Source organism: Bombina bombina, chromosome 4 (genome assembly GCF_027579735.1).
Source record: "Bombina bombina isolate aBomBom1 chromosome 4, aBomBom1.pri, whole genome shotgun sequence".
NCBI classification, from domain to species: domain Eukaryota; kingdom Metazoa; phylum Chordata; class Amphibia; order Anura; family Bombinatoridae; genus Bombina; species Bombina bombina.
Genome location: NC_069502.1, coordinates 538443141 through 538465902, shown reverse-complemented (window position 1 = coordinate 538465902; position 22762 = coordinate 538443141). Strand labels below are relative to the sequence as shown.

Genomic DNA, 22762 nt, shown 5'->3' with positions numbered 1-22762 from the left:
TTCCATGTATTATTATTATAATTTTTTTTTTTTGTCAAAATATTCCACTGCACTGTTACAAGGGTGCAATGTTTATATAACACAGATAAAATCCTGTATTGCAGAGACTGTAATTAAAGGGATAAAGGCCTTTGCCTGATAATTGTCATTATGTACTGCCCTAATATGCAAAATGCAGTACATAATGCATGGGCTTGTGAGATTACTTCCTAAAGGGCCTAATCGAGAAACAAATGAAATAATGGTGTTGCAGATGAAGTAAAAAAAGTTAATACACTTTGTAAGCATCACAGTACATGTGCTTTTATGGAGCACTTAAAACTCTGATGCCCCTGAATCAGTGTGCACTGCAGTGTGCTTATGTTTCCCTATAAGAGCTTGTTAAAAGTGCTAGTGGGTATGGGCATCCAGAGTGTTGCCTAGGTTAGCAGGTTTGGAGGCTTAAAAAAATAACAAATAAAATAAAAAGCTGTGGTCTGGAAGCTATGACAATGTGCTTACAGTGCAATAATGTAATTTGTGGAAATAAATCCCTCAAGTTTAATGTTCCTTTAACCTCATAACTGCCATAGAAACCTTACAATCTACCATCTGTTCCATGCATCAGTTCATCATTGATCCTTGTCTATTCATTGGCTCCTAAGCCTGCAGAAGAAAAGGGATGGTAATATTTAAAGAGATTTATGAGGGTGCAGAGTGAGATAATGTTAAGGTCAAATTTTTGAATTCTGTTCCAGTGTAGGGGACATTTTAAAGGGACAGTATATTTATTTTCATATAATTCCATGCAATAGACACTATAAAGAAGAATATGCAGAGATACTGATTTAAATATCCAGTATAAAACCTTTTAAAAACTTACTTAGAAACTTCCAGTTTAGCACTGTTGATGAGGTTAGTCTGGGGCACTCAGTGAAAGCGGCTTGGAAAACCAGAAGAGCAGACACTCCCCCCCTCCCTGCATATGAAAAGACGGATACCATAAACAGGAGCCAGCAGGAGTCTGTAAACACATATATAAATCTGACATTGTGGGGCTTGGTTAGGAGTCTGAAAATCAGCACAATGCTGTTAAAAAAAAAAATAAGCAAAACTATACATTTTTACTAGAACACTACCAGATGCGCTATATGAATGGATAGTCTACAGAACATTTATGCAAAGAATATACAGTGTCCCTTTAAAGGGACAGTCTACACCAGAATTTTTATTGTTTAAAAAGATAGATAATCCCTTACTTACCCATTCCCCAGTTTTGCATAATATATGCATTACAATTAATGTTTTATCGCTGTTATTACCTTGTATCTAAGCCTGTGCAGACTGCCCCCTTATCTCAGTGCTTTTGACAGACATGCAGCTTAGCCAATCAGTGCAGACTTGTAAATAACTCCACGAGAGTGAGCACAATGTTATCTATATGACACACATAAATTAGTACTGTCTAACTGAAAAACTTTCAAAATGCTCTGAGCTAAGAGGCAGTTTTCAATAGTTTAAAATTCAGTTTGAGCCTACCTAGGTTTAGCTATTCAAAAATACCACCAAGGGAACAAAGCAAATTTAATGATAAAAGTCAATTGGAACGTTGTTTAAAATTGCATGCACTATCTGAATCATGCAATTTTATTTTTGACTAGACTGTCCCTTTAAGGAACCTAATGAAGAGTTTGACAAAGCAGTACTGGAGATTGAGAGCAGTAATAAAGATGAGCCTGCAGAGGCATCCATCAGTGATGAATGGATAATTAGTGCATTAGGAGACCAGCACGGATATTATGGTGTAGTATTCATGGCAAGAAATGTTCAGTGAGATCAGAATTTTAGTTGCAATACTTTTTGAGGGGAAGTGGGTGTGTTTATGCAATAACTCAATGTATATAGGTAAAACAGACAAGCATGACCCCAAGGTCAGTATTTTTTTACCTATAAATGTATTGTTATTTTTAAAAGGAATACATTATTTAAAAAACAAAACTTGAGCACATCACATTTTAATGAAAAATTTGTAACCTGAAGTTTAAGGGTGGCCATAATTTTAATACAAAGTACTCTCATCCCTGTTTTATTCCCCATACAGCTTTAAGATTGGTGCTGTAGTTTTGTTGTAATCATCATGTGGCATTATTGAAAACATGAAGTGTAGACAAATTCATTTAGCGTTTCAATAATTACAAGTATAATTGGACAAAAACTAGCGTGAAATGAATTAAATGACCAAGGAAACTTCAGCTACACTGCTTTGCAATATGTGTAAAATGTGTGTGTGTGTGTGTGTGTGTGTGTATATTTGTATATGTGTATGTATGGTGAAGAAAGAGCAATCAATAGAAAGAAGGCGCTCTGCTATAGTGTATTTTCCTGGTATATATGAAACTATTTGTCCTATTGGAAAGAGAACAGTTCTTTGATGGTAAATGGACACAATTTATGTTGGTTTCTTGTTGTGGATGTCGTATTCAATAAAGATGTAAAAGTAAGAATTCTGCAGTGCTTACCAGATATAACCTCAATCTTTGCACTAAGCTGTGTGGGTAAAAGGTGGTTTTATCCTTTTCCTCCAGAGTCCTATTTTCTGAATGCTTTGTCCACGTCTTGTTCAGATGTGAGAAGATCTTTGTACTCAATGGTATCCTTGTACTCTCTGTAGATGCAATGGTGAGAATCTTAACCGCCTCAGAAGTATAGAGAGTGATTGGCAAGCAATATTCCCCAGGTTCATGCAAGAAAGAGAGATACACACATAGCTTAATACTGTATAAAATAGAGTAGAAACTTATTATATACAAGAGGTATCATGCTTACATTAGTTAACCTCAATCCATAATGAGGTACAATAAAAAGCTTAGACACAGTAATATTGAACTCCAATCATGTACCCGTAGGATGAACTGTTGTAGTGCAATAAAAAGGGTGTCTCTATTTTATAAAAACTTATTACTCACATTGCCCTATATGGGGCTTGAAACTAGTTGGTTAGGGAAAAAAATCCCATAAAATGTACAATAACAATTGATAGTGCCCCTTTTATAAATGACTTTTCTTCTATAAGATACGACGAGTCCACAGATTCATCCTTTACTTGTGGGATATTATCCTCCTGCTAACAGGAAGTGGCAAAGAGCACCACAGCAGAGCTGTCTATATAGCTCCTCCCTTGACTCCACCCCCCAGTCATTCTCTTTGCCTACTCTAAGTACTAGGAAGGGTAAAGTGAAAGAGGTGATAAAATGTTAGTTTTTATTTTCTTCAAGCAAGAGTTTTTTATTTTAAATGGTACCGGTGTGTACTATTTTCCCTCAGGCAGCAGATGGATGAAGACTTCTGCCTGGAGGCTGATGATCTTAGCAGTTGTTACTAAGATCCAGTACAGTTCCCACAGAATGGCTGAGGAGTACTTAAGAAACTTCAGTGTGAGGAAAGTTTTTCATGCTATAAGCAGTGAGGTATGTTCAGTCATTTTTTTCTGTAGAGACTGTGGTATTTCAGAATTGGCTGACAGTATCCCCATGAGGGAGAGGGTAAGCAGTAATCCTAAAGTATAAAGAGGGGTATTACTGAGCTTGCATATATGGGCTATATAAAAATGGTTGACACTGATGTTTGTGGGCAAACGTTTACTTGTCTGGGAGTGCAGATAACGTTTTTAAACGTATTTTGTCAAGAATAGGTTACCTGGAATTTAGTGATGCTGTGATTTCTGTGTCTTTAATAAAGTAGATGTATCTAATTTGTGTAGCTCGTTTATAACCATCCTCTATAGTCATGTTTGAATAACCCTTTGCCATGAATTTTAGTTTTTAATTGATCAGATTCTTGTTCAAAAGTCTCCAGTTTAGAACAGTTTCTTCGCACCCGTTGAAACTGGCCATCCCCAAGGCAGAACATAGTGCGATCTGCGATAATATCGCAGAAAGTGGAGCCTGCCTGCAGAAAGAATGGCCAGTTCTGTTAAGCACAGAATTTTCTTCAACAGGATTTTTTTTTTCTGTGTGCAGTGCAACCAGCACATTTTTACTTTGAAATTATTGGCTAATGGCTGCTCTGCTCATAAAATTGATACTTTTTTTAGATGCTATATCTTAATTGTTACTTTTAGCCCGCCAGAACGGCTTCTGCTTCTGCGACTGAGAGGTAAGTGCAGCCAGGAATGCGCAATTCATATCCGCAGGGCATGTTTTTCTTTTTACATTTAGGGCAAGCAGAAGGGGTAAAAGCTTTCATGGTAGTGTGAGAAGAGAGCGTGAAAATAATCTAGCGCTGCGTGCACATTCACAACAACCACCTCAGTTTTAAGTACTGCTTTGAATAATTTGCTGCCTGAGAGACAGACGCTTACTACCAGTGCACTGTTTGACCAGACTAGCATTGCATTTTACCAGCCAGTCTGCCATGTGCCCCCCAAATATTATTCCTTCTCTGGATCCCTGTCTTGCCAATAATATTGCAGGAGGAGGTGGTGGCCACTAATCCATTATTTTAATATCACCGCGCTGCAGCCGTTATGTTTGCAAAGGAGTCAATGTGCACCGTGCCTCCCTTTCATCCCTGTAACATCACAGCTCATTCTGACATTGTAATTAGGAAGGGAAGTAGCTATGTCCACGGTTCAGGTTCAGTATTAAATAAATGGGCAGCTTTCACTTTCACCGGTAAGTTAATTGTAAAAGGTATTTGCCTGCTCTATGAGCACTTTCGATTAGTTTCATCAGAGAAATCACTAGGCAATCACAATAATATATAGTTTTAAAATAGCCTTACATATGCCTGTTATTGCATGAAATTCTCAACGGCAGAGAGTCCCTGTTATTGAGAGTCTGTTTGTTCTGGGGTAGAATATACAATTACTGTGGTGGCAGGGACTATTCTCAAACTTTATTACGTGTTATTGCTCACAGGATGGTACTGACAGGCTTCCTACTGCAACACCGACAGCTAGCAGAGAAACTGATCTTGTACAGCAAACTGCATACCAGCTCTGCCCTGTTTTATTGCAATTCCAGCACACTTTTTATGCTCCTTCTATACAGATCGTTATCTGCTTTGAGAGGACGCTTTCAGAGTTCCGATCACTCACAACTACAGTGATTTATAGCTGACTACTGTGAGACGCAGACGCAGTGTTTTCTTTTTGTTGTGAGTGATCGGAACTCTGAAAGCCTAAACTTTGCAATGGGGGTCAAGTGGATGTCAGACCCCTAAAACACAGAGTATAACCATCTATATACTAGAAGATGGGTGCCGTAGGAATTTACTTTATGATCTATGTTGCTATAGCAACCACTGACACTGATCTGTTAATCGGCATAAAGGGGCGGCACAATGCATTGAATGACAGCTAACTCTGCTGCCTGCGCATCTTCAGACAGAGAGGATCAAGCTGCAGATTCACTGATGTGCATACGATCAGAAATACAGGTCAGTTGTGGACTCAGTGAATTACTGGAGCTCCAGCTCTACAGCTTAAATTTTCGTGCGCAGTGAAAGTTATATATATTTTTAAAATTAAAATATCTCAAAATGCCTAAAAAATATGTAACAGATGCATATTGAGAAAAAAAGATAACTTTAGATGCACAATGAGAATGTTGCAAGATGAAAAACGACTATAATGTCCCTTTAAAAAACTTTCTTGATATATTGTAATAGTCTTTTATTGTCCAAACAAACCCTATATATATATATATATATATATATATATATATTTTGCTTCTACACACTCCATACGTATCACCTGCCATTTATATTCTAAAAATAAAACACTGCAGCTGGGTTTAAGTCAACAGCAATGCACTGCACTGGTGAGCCAATGGCAAGAGACAGCGTGTGTAGCCACCAGTCCCCTGCTAGCCCAGAGAAGTGCATTTCTGCTGAAAATATGTGCATGATTTTCAGCAAAAGATATAAAAAGAACAAAGTATATTTGATCATAAAAGTGGATTTAAGTGTCTTAAAGGAACAGTAAAGTCAAAATTAAACTGTCAAATTTTAAACAACTTTCCAATTTACTTTTGTCATCAAATTTTGTTTTGTTCTGTTGGTATTCTTTGCTAAACCTAGGTAGACTAATAGGCTGATTTCTTAGCCTCTTCAGGTATGAACAATTTGTGATGCTACATGTGAAAGTTTACCATGTTTTAAAGAAATGTTTTATTTGATTATTTTGTTCTAAATAAATGTATGTTAAAACTGAATTTCATTTAAAAATGACCTGCAGAAAAATTTTCACTACAAAAAATCTCATCGCAGAAAGTGAAAAAAAGTTCTGCCTCTGGGCTGGCCATACGGGATATTGCTTATCCATGTCTTGTAATGGCCACTTTGTGCATGAAGATAATTGTTTGAGTCTCTCCTTTCTATTTAGTGTAGTCACTATATTTTCATCCTTATGGATCAAAATAATATCAAGAAATTATATCTTGGTGTCGTCAGATTTTTTTGTAAACTTCAAATTAAAGGTGTTATTGTTTAAATACTGAAAGAATCTCTCTATCGAATTCTCATCACCCTTCCAAACGACTACAATGTCATCGATAAAATGCTTCCATAAAACGGTTATATTTGAAAGGATTATTTTTCCAAATGTACAGGTCCTCCCAGAAGCCCATATATAAATTTGCATAATTGGGGGCAAAGTGTGTGCCCATCGCCATGCCTCCAATTTGCCAAAAGTATTCTTTTTGAAACTGAAAATAATTCTTTTTTTAGAATAAAATTTAATCCAACAAAAAAATCTTTTAAGTACTTTGATAAATGATCATATTTTTCCAAAAAATATCTTCTACTCTCTACACCCTTCCCGTGTGGGATGCAGGTGTAGAGAGAGGCTACATCCAAAGCAAGCCACCTGTTTTCTTTCTCCCATTTTACATTTCCCATTATGGTTAGAATATGGGGGGTATCTCTTACATATGACTTTAGAACTAATACCATAGGTTTCCGATATGAGTCTACGTATTGGGGCAGATTACAGGTAAGGGAATCTATCCCGGCTATAATCGGCCTTCCAGGAGGTGCTTTTTGATCCTTGTGGATCGTGGGCAAGTGGTAGAAAACCGCCACCCTACAATTTTCTTGGAATAAAAAATTAAATGTATTCCTATCTATTGCTTCTGTTAATGCTTTATTTAGATGTTTCATCTCCTTTGTATAGTTTTTAGTAGGGTCCTGCTTCAATTTCATATAGGTCTTTTTATCACTCAAGATATCATTAGCCTCTGTAATGTAGTCCTCCCAATTTTGAATTATGATACTCCCACCCTTATCCGCTTCTCTGATGATTATGGATCTATCCTCCATTAATTTCTTAAGGGCATGTTTTTCATAAGAATTCAAATTTAGATTTTTTTTCCCTGCAATTTCTAATTCTTTAGATATTTTACATATATCGACTAGTTCTCTTTCTACTAATTTCTGAAAGACGGGATGTGATTGCCTTGGGAATGGAGAGGGTAAAATATTGATTTGGGTCTAAAGGTTTCATACAATACCTTTTTATTATTGTCTTACTCCAAATCATGGAGTAAATCAATCATATATTTATCCAATCCTGTATTCCAGGCTATATCACCCACAGACTCAGATTCAAGAGCTATTAGATTTCTCCAACATTGGTGTGTCTGGTCCACGGCGTCATCCTTACTTGTGGGAAATATCTCTTCCCCAACAGGAAATGGCAAAGAGTCCCAGCAAAGCTGGCCATATAGTCCCTCCTAGGCTCCGCCCACCCCAGTCATTCTCTTTGCCGTTGCACAGGCAACATCTCCACGGAGATGGTTAAGAGTTTGTGGTGTTTAGTTGTAGTTTTTTATTCTACTATCAAGAGTTTGTTATTTTAAAATAGTGCTGGTATGTACTATTTACTCTGAAACAGAAAAGGATGAAGAATTCTGTTTGTAAGAGGAAGATGATTTTAGCAGACAGTAACTAAAATCGATTGCTGTTTCCACATAGGACTGTTGAGATGAAGTAACTTCAGTTGGGGGAAACAGTTAGCAGACTTTTCTGCTTAAGGTATGACTAGCCATATTTCTAACAAGACTGTAATGCTGGAAGGCTGTCATTTCCCCTCATGGGGACCGACCGGTAAGCCATTTTCTTAGTCTCAAACAGAATAAAGGGCTTAATATGGGCTATAAAACTGGTAGACACTTTTATGGGCTAAATCAATTGCTTTATTTGGACATTTTATACATGTTTATGCTGATAATTCAAACTTATAAACTTGGGGAACGTTTTTTAACGTCAGGCACTATGTTAGGCACCTTTTCCAGTCAGGAAGGGCTTTCCCAGTTGTAGGCTGGGCCTCATTTTCGCGCCATTACTGCGCAGTTGTTTTTGAGAGCAAGACATGCAGATGCATGTGTGAGGACCTGAAAGTAGTTGGAAAAGTTCCTAAAAGGCGTCATTTGGTATCGTATTCCCCTCTGGGCTTGGTAAAGTCACAGCAAAGGCTGTAGCTGGGACTGTATAGGGGTTAAATCTGTAACCGGCTCCGGTTTCGTTATTTTAAGGGTTAAAGCTCTGAAAATTAGTGTGCAATACTTTTAATGCTTTAAGACACTGTGGTGAAATTTTGGTAAATTTTGAACAATTCCTTCATATTTTTTCACATATTCAGTAATAAAGTGTGCTCTGTTTAAAATTTAAAGAGACAGTAACGGTTTTGTTTTAAAACAGTTTTTGTGCTTTATTGACAAGTTTAAGCCTGTTTAACATGTCTGTGCCTTCAGATAAGCTATGTTCTATATGTATGAAAGCCAATGTGTCTCCCCCTTCAAAATTGTGTGATAATTGTGCCATAGCGTCCAAACAAAGTAAGGACAGTACTGCCACAGATAATGAAATTGCCCAAGATAATTCCTCAGATGAAGGGAGTAGACATGGTTCTACATCATCTCCTTCTGTGATTAGGGGAAAAAAAAACAACGTATGGAGGTGGCGCCTACGGCTGTCTAACTGTACAGTTAATCTGGTAAATTCTTTGATTAAGTATAGATTATAAGTCAGTCCAAATACAGTAGTGAAAACAGTGTGTGTATAATTTTATAAATGGAACAAATGCATTTGCAAATTGCTATAATGAATAAAATGGTTTCAATTTATTAGTATTTGCATATAAAAGCAGTTGTTTATAACATACTAAATGATAAAAAATGATAAAAAGAAAAAATGATCTCTAAATGTAACACCGGTGTTATAAAAGCTTAAAATATTACTGGCTCCAATCAATAAAAAACTTTAAAATGGTAACACAATGCTATAGACCTCTCTGGATCACTCTGATATATCGATAGAATTATGTACAATTTTAAATGCACAGATTGTTGGTGATTATTTCATCAATACATAGATCACTGTAAGGTAGAGCAGAGTCTATAAGTGTAAGTCGGTTTTGCTTAATATTATGATAGCCACAGTGATGATGTCCTTGTTTTGCACTTCAAGTTTGTAAGTTATCTTCAGTGTAGATTAAAACATTACAACATGCCAGATACAAGGAAAGCCTCAAGCGGTGTCTCTCACTAACCCAATGATTCAGCTGTGGGGGTGGAGTCTCTATTTCTGCCGCTTGTATTTGAAAGTTATACCAATCCAATTACGATTGTTAAGTTGTAAACAAAGTCTCTATTTTAAGTGTGCACACTTACGATGTTTCTTCAGCTCCTTCAATATGCTCCTACCGTTTTTCCTGCTTGTATAGATGATTTTAATCACAAGTGGTGTAGCGGTTCTGGGAGCTGGAGCAAGATGCCAAGAAAATCAGCTGAGTGTCCTCCTTCGTGTCGGGTAACAGGTTCTATGCGTTTCAGCTCTCCAGGGAGCCTTTGTCAAGATCATCTCCTTCTGTGTCTACGCCAGTTTTGCCCACGCAGGAGGCCCCTAGTACTTCTAGCGCGCCAATGCTTATTACCATGCAACAATTGACGGCTGTAATGGATAACTCCATAGCAAATATTTTATCCAAAATGCCTGCATATCAGAGAGAGCGCGATTGCTCTGTTTTATACACTGAAGAGCAGGAGGGGGCCATGAGGGAGGTTTTGTCAGATGGGAAAATTTCAGATTCAGGAAAAATTTCCCAACAGGCTGATCCTGATGTTGTGACATTTAAATTTAAGTTAGAACATCTCTGCGCACTGCTTAGGGAGGTGTTATCTACTCTGGATGATTGTGACAACTTGGTCATTCCAGAAAAATTATGCAAGATGGACAAGTTCCTAGAGGTTCCGGTGCACCCCAATGCTTTTCCTATACCCAAGCGGGTGGCGGACATAGTGAATAAGGAGTGGGAGAAGCCCGGCATACCTTTTTGTTCCCCCTCCTATACTTAAGAAATTATTTCCTATGGTCGACCCCAGAAAGGACTTATGGCAGACCGTCCCTAAGGTCGAGGGGGCAGTTTCTACTCTAAACAAGCGCACTACTATTCCTATCGAGGATAGTTGTGCTTTCACAGATCCTATGGATAAAAAATTGGAAGGTTTGCTTAAGAAGATTTTTGTACAGCAAGGTTACCTTCTACAACCCATTTCGTGCATTGTTCCTGTCACTACAGCAGCGTGGTTCTGGTTCGAGGAACTAGAAAAGTTGCTCAGTAGAGAGACTCCATATGAGGAGATTATGGACAGAGTTCACGCACTTAAGTTGGCTAACTCTTTTATTTTAGATGCTGCTTTGCAATTAGCTAGATTAGCGGCGAAAAATTCAGGGTTTGCAATTGTGGCGCGCAGAGCGCTTTGGCTAAAGTCTTGGTCAGCGGATGTATCATCCAAGACAAAATTGCTTAACATCCCCTTCAAGGGTAAAACTCTCTTTGGACCAAGAATTGAAAGAGATTATCTCAGACATCACTGGGGGAAAGGGTCACGCCCTCCCACAAGATAGGCCTTTCAAGGCCAAGAATAAGTCTAATTTTCGTTCCTTTCGTAATTTCAGGAACGGACCGGGCTCTAATTCTGCATCCTCTAAGCAAGAGGGTAATACCTCACAGTCCAAACCAGCCTGGAAACCGATGCAAGGCTGGAACAAGGGTAAGCAGGCCAAGAAGCCTGCCGCTGCTAACAAAACAGCATGAAGGAGTAGCCCCCGATCCGGGACCGGATCTAGTGGGGGGCAGACTCTCTGTCTTTGCTCAGGCTTGGGCAAGAGATGTTCAGGATCCCTGGACGCTAGAAATAGTTTCTCAGGGTTATCTTCTGGAATTCAAGGAACTACCCCCAAGGGGAAGGTTCCACATGTCTCACTTATCCTCAAACCAAATAAAGAGACAGGCGTTCTTACATTGTGTAGAAGACCTGTTAAAGATGGGAGTGATACACCCCGTTCCAATGACGGAACAAGGAATGGGATTTTACTCAAATCTGTTCGTAATTCCCAAAAAAGAGGGAACCTTCAGACCAATTCTGGATTTAAAGATCCTAAACAAATTTCTCAGGGTACCATCGTTCAAAATGGAAACCATTCGAACGATTCTACCCACTATCCAGGAAGGTCAATTTATGACTACCGTGGATCTAAAGGATGCGTACCTACATATTCCTATCCACAAAGAACATCATCAGTTCCTAAGGTTCGCCTTTCTGGACAAACATTACCAGTTTGTGGCCCTCCCATTCGGATTAGCCACTGCTCCAAGGATTTTCACAAAGGTACTCGGGTCTCTTCTAGCGGTTCTAAGACCGAGGGGCATTGCAGTAGTACCATACTTGGACGACATTCTAATACAAGCGTCGTCCCTTTCAAAATCAAAGGCTCATACAGACATCGTTCTGGCCTTTCTCAGATCTCACGGATGGAAGGTGAACATAGAAAAAAGTTCTCTGTCTCCGTCAACCAGAGTTCCCTTCTTGGGAACAATAATAGATTCCTTAGAAATGAAGATCTTTCTGACAGATGTCAGAAAGTCAAGACTTCTAAGCGCTTGTCAAGTTCTTCATTCTGTTCCACGTCCTTCCATAGCTCAGTGCATGGAAGTAGTAGGGTTGATGGTTGCGGCAATGGACATAGTTCCTTTTGCGCGAATTCATCTAAGACCATTACAACTGTGCATGCTGAAACAGTGGAATGGGGATTATACAGACTTGTCTCCAGTGATTCAAGTAGATCAGAAGACCAGAGACTCACTCCGTTGGTGGCTAACCCAGGATCACCTATCCCAGGGAATGAGCTTCCGCAGTCCAGAGTGGGTCATCGTCACGGCCGACGCCAGCCTAGTGGGCTGCTCTCAAGGCTTGGCCTCAGCTAGCAAAGGCCAGATTCATAAGATTCCAATCAGACAACATGACGACTGTTGCGTATCTCAATCATCAGGGGGGAACAAGGAGTTCCCTGGCGATGAAAGAAGTGACCAAAATAATACAATGGGCGGAGAATCACTCCTGCCACCTATCTGCGATCCACATTCCAGGTGTGGACAACTGGGAAGCGGATTATTTGAGTCGTCAGACATTCCATCCGGGGGAGTGGGAACTCCACCCGGAGATCTTTGCCCAGTTGACGCAACTATGGGGCATTCCAGACATGGATCTGATGGCGTCTCGTCAGAACTTCAAAGTTCCTTGCTACGGGTCCAGATCCAGGGACCCCAAGGCGACTCTAGTGGATGCACTAGTAGCGCCTTGGACCTTCAACCTAGCTTATGTGTTTCCACCGTTTCCTCTCATTCCCAGGCTGGTAGCCAGGATCAAACAGGAGAGGGCCTCGGTGATCTTGATAGCCCCTGCGTGGCCACGCAGGACTTGGTATGCAGACCTGGTGAATATGTCATCGGTTCCACCATGGAAGCTACCTTTGAGACAGGACCTTCTTGTTCAGGGTCCATTCGAACATCCAAATCTGGTCTCCCTCCAGCTGACGGCTTGGAGATTGAACGCTTGATTCTATCAAAGCGTGGGTTTTCAGATTCTGTGATTGATACTCTGGTTCAGGCCAGAAAACCGGTAACTAGAAAGATTTACCATAAGATATGGAAAAGATATATCTGCTGGTGTGAATCCAAGGGATTACCTTGGAATAAGATTAAAATTCCTAAGATTCTTTCCTTTCTGCAAGAAGGTTTGGATAAAGGATTATCTGCGAGTTCTCTAAAGGGACAGATTTCTGCTTTATCTGTCTTACTACACAAACAACTGGCAGCTATGCCAGATGTTCAAGCATTTGTTCAGGCTCTGGTTAGGATCAAGCCTGTTTACAGACCTTTGACTCCTCCCTGGAGTTTAAATTTAGTTCTTTCAGTTCTTCAAGGGGTTCCGTTTGAACCTCTACATTCCATAGATATTAAGATGTTATCTTGGAAAGTTTTGTTTTTGGTTGCTATTTCTTCTGCTAGAAGAGTTTCCGAGTTATCTGCTCTGCAGTGTGCTCCGCCCTATCTGGTGTTCCATGCAGATAAGGTGGTTTTGCGTACTAAGCCTGGTTTTCTTCCAAAGGTTGTTTCTAACAAAAATATTAACCAGGAGATAGTTGTACCTTCTTTGTGTCTGAATCCAGTTTCAAAGAAGGAACGTTTGTTACACAATTTGGACGTAGTCCATGCTCTAAAATTCTATTTAGAAGCTACAAAAGATTTCAGACAAACATCTTCTCTGTTTGTCGTCTACTCTGGTAAAAGGAGAGGTCAAAAAGCGACTTCTACCTCTCTTTCTTTTTGGCTTAAAAGCATCATCCGATTGGCTTACGAGACTGCCGGACGGCAGCCTCCTGAGAGAATCACAGCTCACTCCACTAGGGCTGTGGCTTCCACATGGGCCTTCAAGAACGAGGCTTCTGTTGATCAGATATGTAAGGCAGCGACTTGGTCTTCACTGCACACTTTTGCCAAATTTTACAAATTTGATACTTTTGCTTCTTCGGAGGCTATTTTTGGGAGAAAGGTTTTGCAAGCCGTGGTGCCTTCCGTTTAGGTGACCTGATTTGCTCCCTCCCTTCATCCGTGTCCTAAAGCTTTGGTATTGGTTCCCACAAGTAAGGATGACGCCGTGGACCGGACACACCAATGTTGGAGAAAACAGAATTTATGCTTACCTGATAAATTACTTTCTCCAACGGTATGTCCGGTCCACGGCCCGCCCTGGTTTTTTAATCAGGTCTGATGACTTATTTTCTCTAACTACAGTCACCACGGTACCATATGGTTTCTCCTATTTTTTTCCTCCTGTCCGTCGGTCGAATGACTGGGGTGGGCGGAGCCTAGGAGGGACTATATGGCCAGCTTTGCTGGGACTCTTTGCCATTTCCTGTTGGGGAAGAGATATTTCCCACAAGTAAGGATGACGCCGTGGACCGGACACACCGTTGGAGAAAGTAATTTATCAGGTAAGCATAAATTCTGTTTTTTCAGAGAGTCTGTCTTTTTTCATTTAATTCTGGTTCTACTGTGTCTTTTTTTTTTTTTTTTTTTTTTTCCAAAATGTCTAGTAAGAGTTACCGTCCTTATAAATCTCAATAAATAAATCCCAGCAACCGAGTCTTACAAATCACAATGCTTTATTCACCAAAGTTATCCATCAAGATTCCACCAGCATCCAAGATGTATGTTTGCTCTAATTCACACAAACCCCATCCACCATGCAAAAACCGCTCTATTGTCTGAATGATGCATAAAATAATGCAGACATCATGCATACCAAAATTGGACTAAATAAACACGATTCATTCACATTAAGAAGCTGTGAATCCATATGTCGTATACTGCTCAAATGTACAAAACGATATTGAATGCAAACAGAGAATATGATCAACATTCACACATATGTCATATACTACTCAGATTACAGAGCGATAGAAAATGCAAACCGTACGTAAACAACATTTAAACAACATTCACACCTAACAAATAATGTGCATTTAAAGTGTCTGTGTGTGTGTATATACAAATTCTTAATGCCCCCAAGGCGTCCCCAGGGGGTAAAAAAAAACGGCACCACCTGCGTAATATCACAAAAAAACTCAAAGAGCAAAAGCCAAAGAAAAAGAAAGTTCATTCAGCCTTCATGGTACAATGTCTTTCCTTAACAAGAGTTTCAAAAAGTCACTTGCAACACTGTAGCCAGAATCGAAACTGTATATCATGTATCTTGCGTTGGCAGAAAGACTGAGGACGGGGATTATACCCCGAAAACGTTCACTCTTTATTAAACACTTGATTGTATCATGGCGAGTGCCTCTTTTGGATCAATTTTTATAAATAAATATCTGTGTATGTGTATATATATATATATATATATATATATATATATATATATATATATGTAGCCCTTAGTTTACGCCAGGGTTAGGTTCCAGAAGGAATGGTTGTAAATCGAAACCGTTGTAACTTGAAACCCAGTTTATAATGTAAGTCAATGGGACGTGAGGGAGATAGGTTCCAGGCCCCTCTCAAAATTGTCATAAGTAACACCTAATACATTATTTTCAAAGCTTTGAAATGAAGACTTTAAATGCTAAACAGCATTATAAACCTAATAAAATAATCACACAACACAGAATATATAATTAAACTAAGTTAAATGAACAAAAACATTTGCAGAACAGCATTATAAACCTAATAAAATAATCACACAACAAAGACTTCACTTGCATTTTTCTGCAAACCGTTCTTTCTATGCATTCCAATCTGGACTGATTTATAGACAGGAAAATCTTGTTCCTTTGAAGTCTGGTTAAACTGATTAATTTCAGCTTGCTTGGCTTTGCTGCAACACAAGCGGACAGCTCCACCTACTGGCTATTTTAATAAATGCACTGCTTCTCAATGCTTTTCAATAGCAGTCACATGACTGGAAAAAAAGGTTGTTATTCTGAAACGGTGTAAATTGAACTGTTGTAAAACGAGGGCCACCTGTGTATATATATATATATATATATATATATATATATATATATATATTGTGTGTGTGTGTAGATATATATATATATACTGTATATATGTGTTTTTCTATATATATGTGTGTGTGTGTGTGTATATACTGTATATATGTGTTTTTTTTTTATATATATATATACTGTGTGTTGTGTGTTTTTATATGTGTGTGTGTGTGTAATAATATAATTTTATTTCTTCTATAAGGTACGACGAGTCCACGGATTCATCCTTTACTTGTGGGATATTATCCTCCTGCTAACAGGAAGGGGCAAAGAGCACCACAGCAGAGCTGTCTATATAGCTCATCCCTTAGCTCCACCCCCCAGTCATTCTCTTTGCCTACTCTAAGTACTAGGAAGGGTAAAGTGAAAGAGGTGATAAAATATTAGTTTTTAATTTCTTCAAGCAAGAGTTTTTTGTTTTAAATGGTACCGGTGTGTACTATTTATTCTCATGCAGCAGATGGATGAAGACTTCTGCCTGGAGGATGATGATCTTAGCATTTGTAACTAAGATCCAGTGCAGTTCCCACAGAGGCTGAGGAGTACAGGAAACTTCAGTGTGAGGAACGTTTTCATGCTTTATAGCAGTGAGGTATGTTCAGTAATTTTTTTCTGTAGAGACTATGTATTTCAGAAAGGCTGACAGTATCCCCATGAGGGTAAGGGTAAGCAGTAATCCTAAGAGCTATAGACAGGCATTACTAAGCTTGCATAAGGGTCTAATTAAAAAATGGTTGACACTGAGTTTTGAATGTTTGTGGGCAAACGTTTTATGAACTGGGAGTGCTGTTAACGTTTTGTGGGCAATAACATTTTTGGGCAACTTTATTGAGGGTACACTTGGCTTACTTTTTGGGTCTCAGAACCCACATGGCTAGTTTAAAACCACTCTGGTGTGGTTCTTTGAGGCTGTAGAGACATCGAGTGAGATGGGCGGGGCCTATTTTTGCGCCTCAGATGCGCAGTTGTTTTCTCTCAACAAACGGCAAGCTCCGATTCCTGAGGGCCCTTGTGAATGTTTTGGGCCAAATCGAAGCTTTAACCCAATATTTACTATCCATGAGGGCAGGTAGGTGCCACAGCAGGGCTGTGGCAAGGTGCTAGGGGTGTTTTTTCCTGATTTAGGCCTCATTTCAATCCGGTTTGCAAATTAAAGGGTTAAATGTTAAATTTATTTGTGGGGCAAACTTAACTATACACATTGAGTCTGCATGCAAAAATTTGAAAAATTTGGTGCATTTTAAAGCAGTTTTGCAGAAAGTGTATGCTTTTTTTCGCAGTACCGTTTTTTAAGATTTTTTTTTCCACTAAATAAAGTGTTTTCATGCTTGTTTGTAGTCATTACTAGCCTGTTCAACATGTCTGACATTGAGGAAAGTCTTTGTTCAATATGTTTAGAAGCGTTTGTGGAACCCCCACTTAGAATGTGTCCCTCATGCACTGAAAGGTCAATAAATTGCAAAGAACATATTTTAGCTACTAAAAGTATGTTGCAGGATGATTCTCAGTCAGAAGGGAATCAGGTTATGCCATCTAATTCTCCCCAAGTGTCACAACCATTAACGCCCGCACAAGCGACGCCAAGTACTTCTAGTGCTTCTAATTCTTTCACACTATGGCCGCAGTTATGAATACTACCCTCACAGAGGTTTTATCTAAGCTGCCTGGGTTGCAGGGGAAGCGCAGTAGGTCTGGTGTGAGAACAAATGCTGAGCCCTCTGACGCTTTATTAGCCATATCCGATGTACCCTCACAATGTTCTGAGTTGGGGGTGAGGGATTTGCTGTCTGAGGGAGAGATTTCTGATTCAGGAAACATGTTCCCTCAGACTCGGATATGACGGCTTTTAAATTTAAACTAGAACACCTCCGCTTATTGCTCAGGGAGGTTTTAGCGACTCTGGATGATTGTGACCCTATTGTAGTTCCAGAGAAATTGTGTAAAATGGACAGATTTCTAGAGGTTCCTGCCTACACTGATGTTTTTCCGGTCCCTAAGAGGATTTCGGACATTGTTACTAATGAGTGGGATAGACCAGGTATTCCGTTCGCTCCCCCTCCTACTTTTAAGAAATTGTTTCACATATCAGACACGATGCGGGACTCGTGGCAGACGGTCCCTAAGGTGGAGGGAGCTATTTCTATCCTGGCTAAGCGTACAACTATACCTATTGAGGACAGTTGTGCTTTCAAAGATCCTATGGATAAAAAATTAGAGGGTCTCCTAAAGAAAATATTTGTTCATCAGGGTTTTCTTCTGCCACCTATAGCGTGCATTGTTCCTGTAACTACTGCAGCTGCTTTTTGTTTCGAGGCTCTTCAGGTTGAGACCCCATTAGATGATATTCTAGATAGAATTAGGGCTCTCAAGCTAGCTAATTCTTTCATTACAGATGCCGCTTTTCAACTGGCTAAATTAGCGGCAAAGAATTCAGGTTTTTCCATTTTAGCGCGTAGAGCGTTATGGCTTAAGTCCTGGTCTGCTGATGTGTCATCAAAATCTAAGCTTTTAGCCATCCCTTTCAAGGGTAAGACCCTATTCGGGCCTCAACTGAAAGAGATTATTTCAGACATCACTGGAGGGAAAGGCCATGCCCTTCCTCAGGATAAGACAAATAAGATGAGGACCAAACAAAATAATTTTCATTCCTTTCGAAACTTCAAAGGTGGTCCCTCTACCTCTTCCCCTGCTGCAAAGCAAGTGGGGAATTTTGCTCAATCCAAGTCGTTCTGGAGACCTAACCAGACTTGGAACAAGGGTAAACAGGCCAAGAAGCCCGCTGCAGCCACCAAGGCAGCATGAAGGGGTAGTCCCCGATCTGGGATCGGATCTAGTAGGGGGCAGACTTTCTCTCTTTGCTCGGGCTTGGGCAAAAGACGTTCAGGACTCCTGGGCTTTAGAAATCATAACCCAGGGGTATCTTCTAGATTTCAAAGATTCTCCTCCAAGGGGGAGATTCCATCTTTCTCAATTGTCTGTAACCAGACAAAAAGAGAGGCGTTCTTACGCCTGTAGAAGACCTATATACCATGGGAGTGATCTACCCAGTTCCAAAAACGGGGCAGGGGTTCTACTCCAATCTGTTTGTGGTTCCCAAAAAAGAGGGAACCTTCAGACCAATTTTAGATCTCAAGATCCTAAACAAATTCCTCAGAGTCCCATCCTTCACGATGGAGACCATTCGGACTATTTTACCAATGATCCAGGAGGGTCAATATATGACCACCGTGGATTAAAGGATGCGTATCTACACATCCCTATCCACAAAGATCATCACCAGTTCCTCAGGTTTGCCTTTCTGGACAAGCATTACCAGTTTGTGGCTCTTCCCTTCGGATTGGCCACAGCTCCCAGAATTTTCACAAAGGTGCTAGGGTCCCTTCTGGCGGTTCTAAGGCCGCGGGCATAGCAGTGGCGCCTTATCTGGACGATATCTTAATTCAGGCGTCGACTTACCAACTAGCCAAGTCTCACACGGACATCGTGTTGGCTTTTCTAAGATCTCACGGGTGGTAGGTGAATGTAAAAAAAGAGTTCACTTATCCCCCTCACAAGAGTTCCATTCCTGGGAACTCTGATAGATTCGGTGGACATGAAAAATTTTCTGACGGAGGTCAGGAAATCAAAGATTTTAACCACCTGCCAAGCTCTTCATTCCATTCCTAGGCCGTCAGTGGCTCAGTGTATGGAGGTAATCGGACTAATGGTAGCGGCAATGGACATAGTTCTGTTTGCTCGCTTGCATCTCAGACCACTGCAACTATTCATGCTCAAACAGTGGAATGGGGATTATGCAGATTTATCTCCTCAGATAAATCTGGATCAAGAGACCAGAGACTCTCATCTTTGGTGGTTGTCACAGGATCATCTGTCCCAGGGAATGTGTTTCCGCAGGCCAGCATGGGTCATAGTGACGACGGACGCCAGCCTATTGGGCTGGGGTGCAGTCTGGAATTCCCTGAAAGCACAGTGTTTGTGGACTCAGGAGGAGGCTCTCCTCCCGATAAATATTCTAGAACTGAGAGCGATATTCAACGCGCTTCAGGCGTGGCCTCAGCTGGCTTCGGCCAGATTCATAAGATTCCAGTCGGACAATATCACTACTGTAGCATATATCAATCATCGGGGGGAACAAAGAGTTCTCTAGCGATGATAGAGGTTACCAAAATAATTGGATGGGCAGAGACTCACTCTTGCCATCTATCAGCAATCTATATCCCAGGAGTGGAGAACTGGGAAGCGGATTTTCTAAGTCGTCGGACTTTTCATCCGGGGGAGTGGGAACTCAAACCGGAGGGGTTTGCACAATTGATTCAGCAATGGGGCACACCAGAATTGGATCTGATGGCGTCTCGTCAGAACGCCAAACTTCCTTGTTACGGGTCCAGGTCAAGGGATCCTCAGGCAGTACTGATAGATGCTCTAGCAGTACCCTGGTCGTTCAACCTGGCTTACGTGTTTCCACCATTTCCTCTTCTTCCTCGTTTGATTGCCAGAATCAAACAGGAGAGAGCTTCAGTGATTTTGATAGCAGGACTTGGTATGCAGACCTGGTGGACATGTCATCTCTTCCACCATGGACTCTGCCACTGAGACAGGACCTTCTGATTCAAGGTCCGTTCCAGCATCCAAATCTATTTTCTCTGTGGCTGACTGCTTGGAGATTGAAGGCTTGATTTTATCCAAGCGGGGTTTCTCTGAGTCGGTCATACATACCTTGATTCAGACTCGAAAGCCTGTCACTAGGAAAATTTATCATAAGATATGGCGTAAATATCTTTATTGGTGCGAATCCAAAGGCTACTCATGGAGTAAGATCAGGATTCCTAGGGTTTTGTCCTTTCTCCAAGAAGGATTGGAGAAGGGGCTATCAGCTAGTTCCTTAAAGGGACAGATATCTGCTTTATCAATTCTACTGCACAAGCGTCTGGCAGATGTTCCAGACGTTCAGTCGTTCTGTCAGGCTTTAGTTAGAATCAGGCCTGTGTTTAAACCTGTTGCTCCGCCATGGAGTTTGAATTTAGTTCTTAAAGTTCTCCAAGGGGTTCCGTTTGAACCTATGCATTCCATAGATATTAAGCTTCTATCTTGGAAAGTTCTGTTTTTAGTTGCTATCTCTTCGGCTCGAAGAGTTTCTGAACTATCTGCATTGCAATTTGACTCGCCTTCTCTTGTTTTCCATGCTGATAAGGTGGTTTTGCGTACCAAACCTGGATTCCTTCCTAAGGTTGTTACTAATAGGAATATCAATCGGGAAATAGTTGTTCCTTCTCTGTGTCCTAATCCTTCCTCTAAGAAGGAGCGTCTGTTGCACAACTTGGACGTGGTTTGTGCTTTGAAGTTTTACTTGCAAGCAACCAAAGATTTCCGTCAAACATCTTCTTTGTTTGCTGTCTATTCTGGAAAACGTAGAGGTTAAAAAGCTACGGCTACCTCTCTTTCTTTTTGGCTGAAAAGCATCATCCGTTTGGCATACGAGACTGCTGGACAGCAGCCTCCTGAAAGGATTACAGCTCACTCTAGTAGAGCGGTGGCTTCCACATGGGCTTTTAAAAATGATGCTTCTGTTGAACAGATTTGTAAGGCCGCGACTTGGTCTTCACTTCATACCTTTTCCAAATTTTACAAATTTGATACTTTTGCTTCTTTGGAGGCTATCTGTGGGAGAAAAGTTCTTCAAGCAGTGGTGCCTTCTGTTTAACCATCTGTCTTGTCCCTCCCGTTCATCCGTGTCCTGTAGCTTTGGTATTGTGTCCCACAAGTAAAGGATGAATTCGTGGACTCGTCGTACCTTATAGAAGAAAAGTAAATTTATGCTAACCTGATAAATTAATTTCTTCTATCGTACGACGAGTCCACGGCCTGCCCTGTCATTTTAAGACGGATTGTATTTTTTTATTTTAAACTTCAGTCACTTCTGCACCTTGTAGTTTCTACTTTTTCTTCCTGTACCTTCGGTCGAATGACTGGGGGGTGGAGCTAAGGGAGGAGCTATATAGACATCTCTGCTGTGGTGCTCTTTGCCACTTCCTGTTAGCAGGAGCATAATATCCCACAAGTAAAGGATGAATCCGTGGACTCGTCGTACCATAGAAGAAATTAATTTATCAGGTAAGCATAAATTAACTTTTTATTTTTTACACACCTAAATATGAGTTAATTGCCATAAATCCTTTTATGCTTATTTGTTTTAATGCTCATAGAACTGTATGATATGTACACTGGGAGAAGTCTGGCTTTAAAAATGCACCTAATATTGCTATTATTAAAATATAAATGTAAAGGATCCTAACATTTGTGGGCCCTGTATTCTTAGTATGCCTATATATCAGACCTCAGACCCTTTACTGTATAGCCATTTTCTTTTGTCAATTATCTACCCACCTCAGGCAGTTGTATGCTGCTTTTGACATTTTTATTCCGGCAGTATGCTCACACATCAGACCCTTTGTGCATGTGAGACCCCTCCTCTTATTCAGATGTATGCCCATTGCTTCTGCTATGCTGTCTTGCCACACATGGCTAGCATATGAAAGAATAGAGTGAGGCTGCAATAGTATATGGAGAAAACAGTGGCAGTGCTGGTTGAGAACTCTAGAGGAGAAATTAGTATGGCACCAAGGATGCATTGTGCTGCTTCTTGTCACAGACTGGATATAGAGCCCCGGTTATGGACTGTGAGTCATACTGAACACGCCTGATGGAAAATCCCAGGATCCCTATGAATATAGACTTGCTAAAGACTTTTTTGTTTCTAACATGTTATTTCTGAGTAACTGCTTGAAATGCTGCCGCCTGCGGAACTTACTGATACTGTTCAGTTATTCAAAGGTATTCTGTCTATTCAGAATCATTTAGAGATTTTGACTCTCTCTTGTTCTTGTTATAACAGAGA

The 22762-nt window shown here is 40.3% G+C and overlaps 1 protein-coding gene across 1 annotated transcript in view; it reads left to right on the top strand.

The window, feature by feature from the left end:
• The window catches only part of ELOVL4 (ELOVL fatty acid elongase 4), a 204933-nt gene that overhangs the window by 46598 nt on the left and 135573 nt on the right, over window positions 1-22762 (top strand). The window lies entirely within an intron of this gene.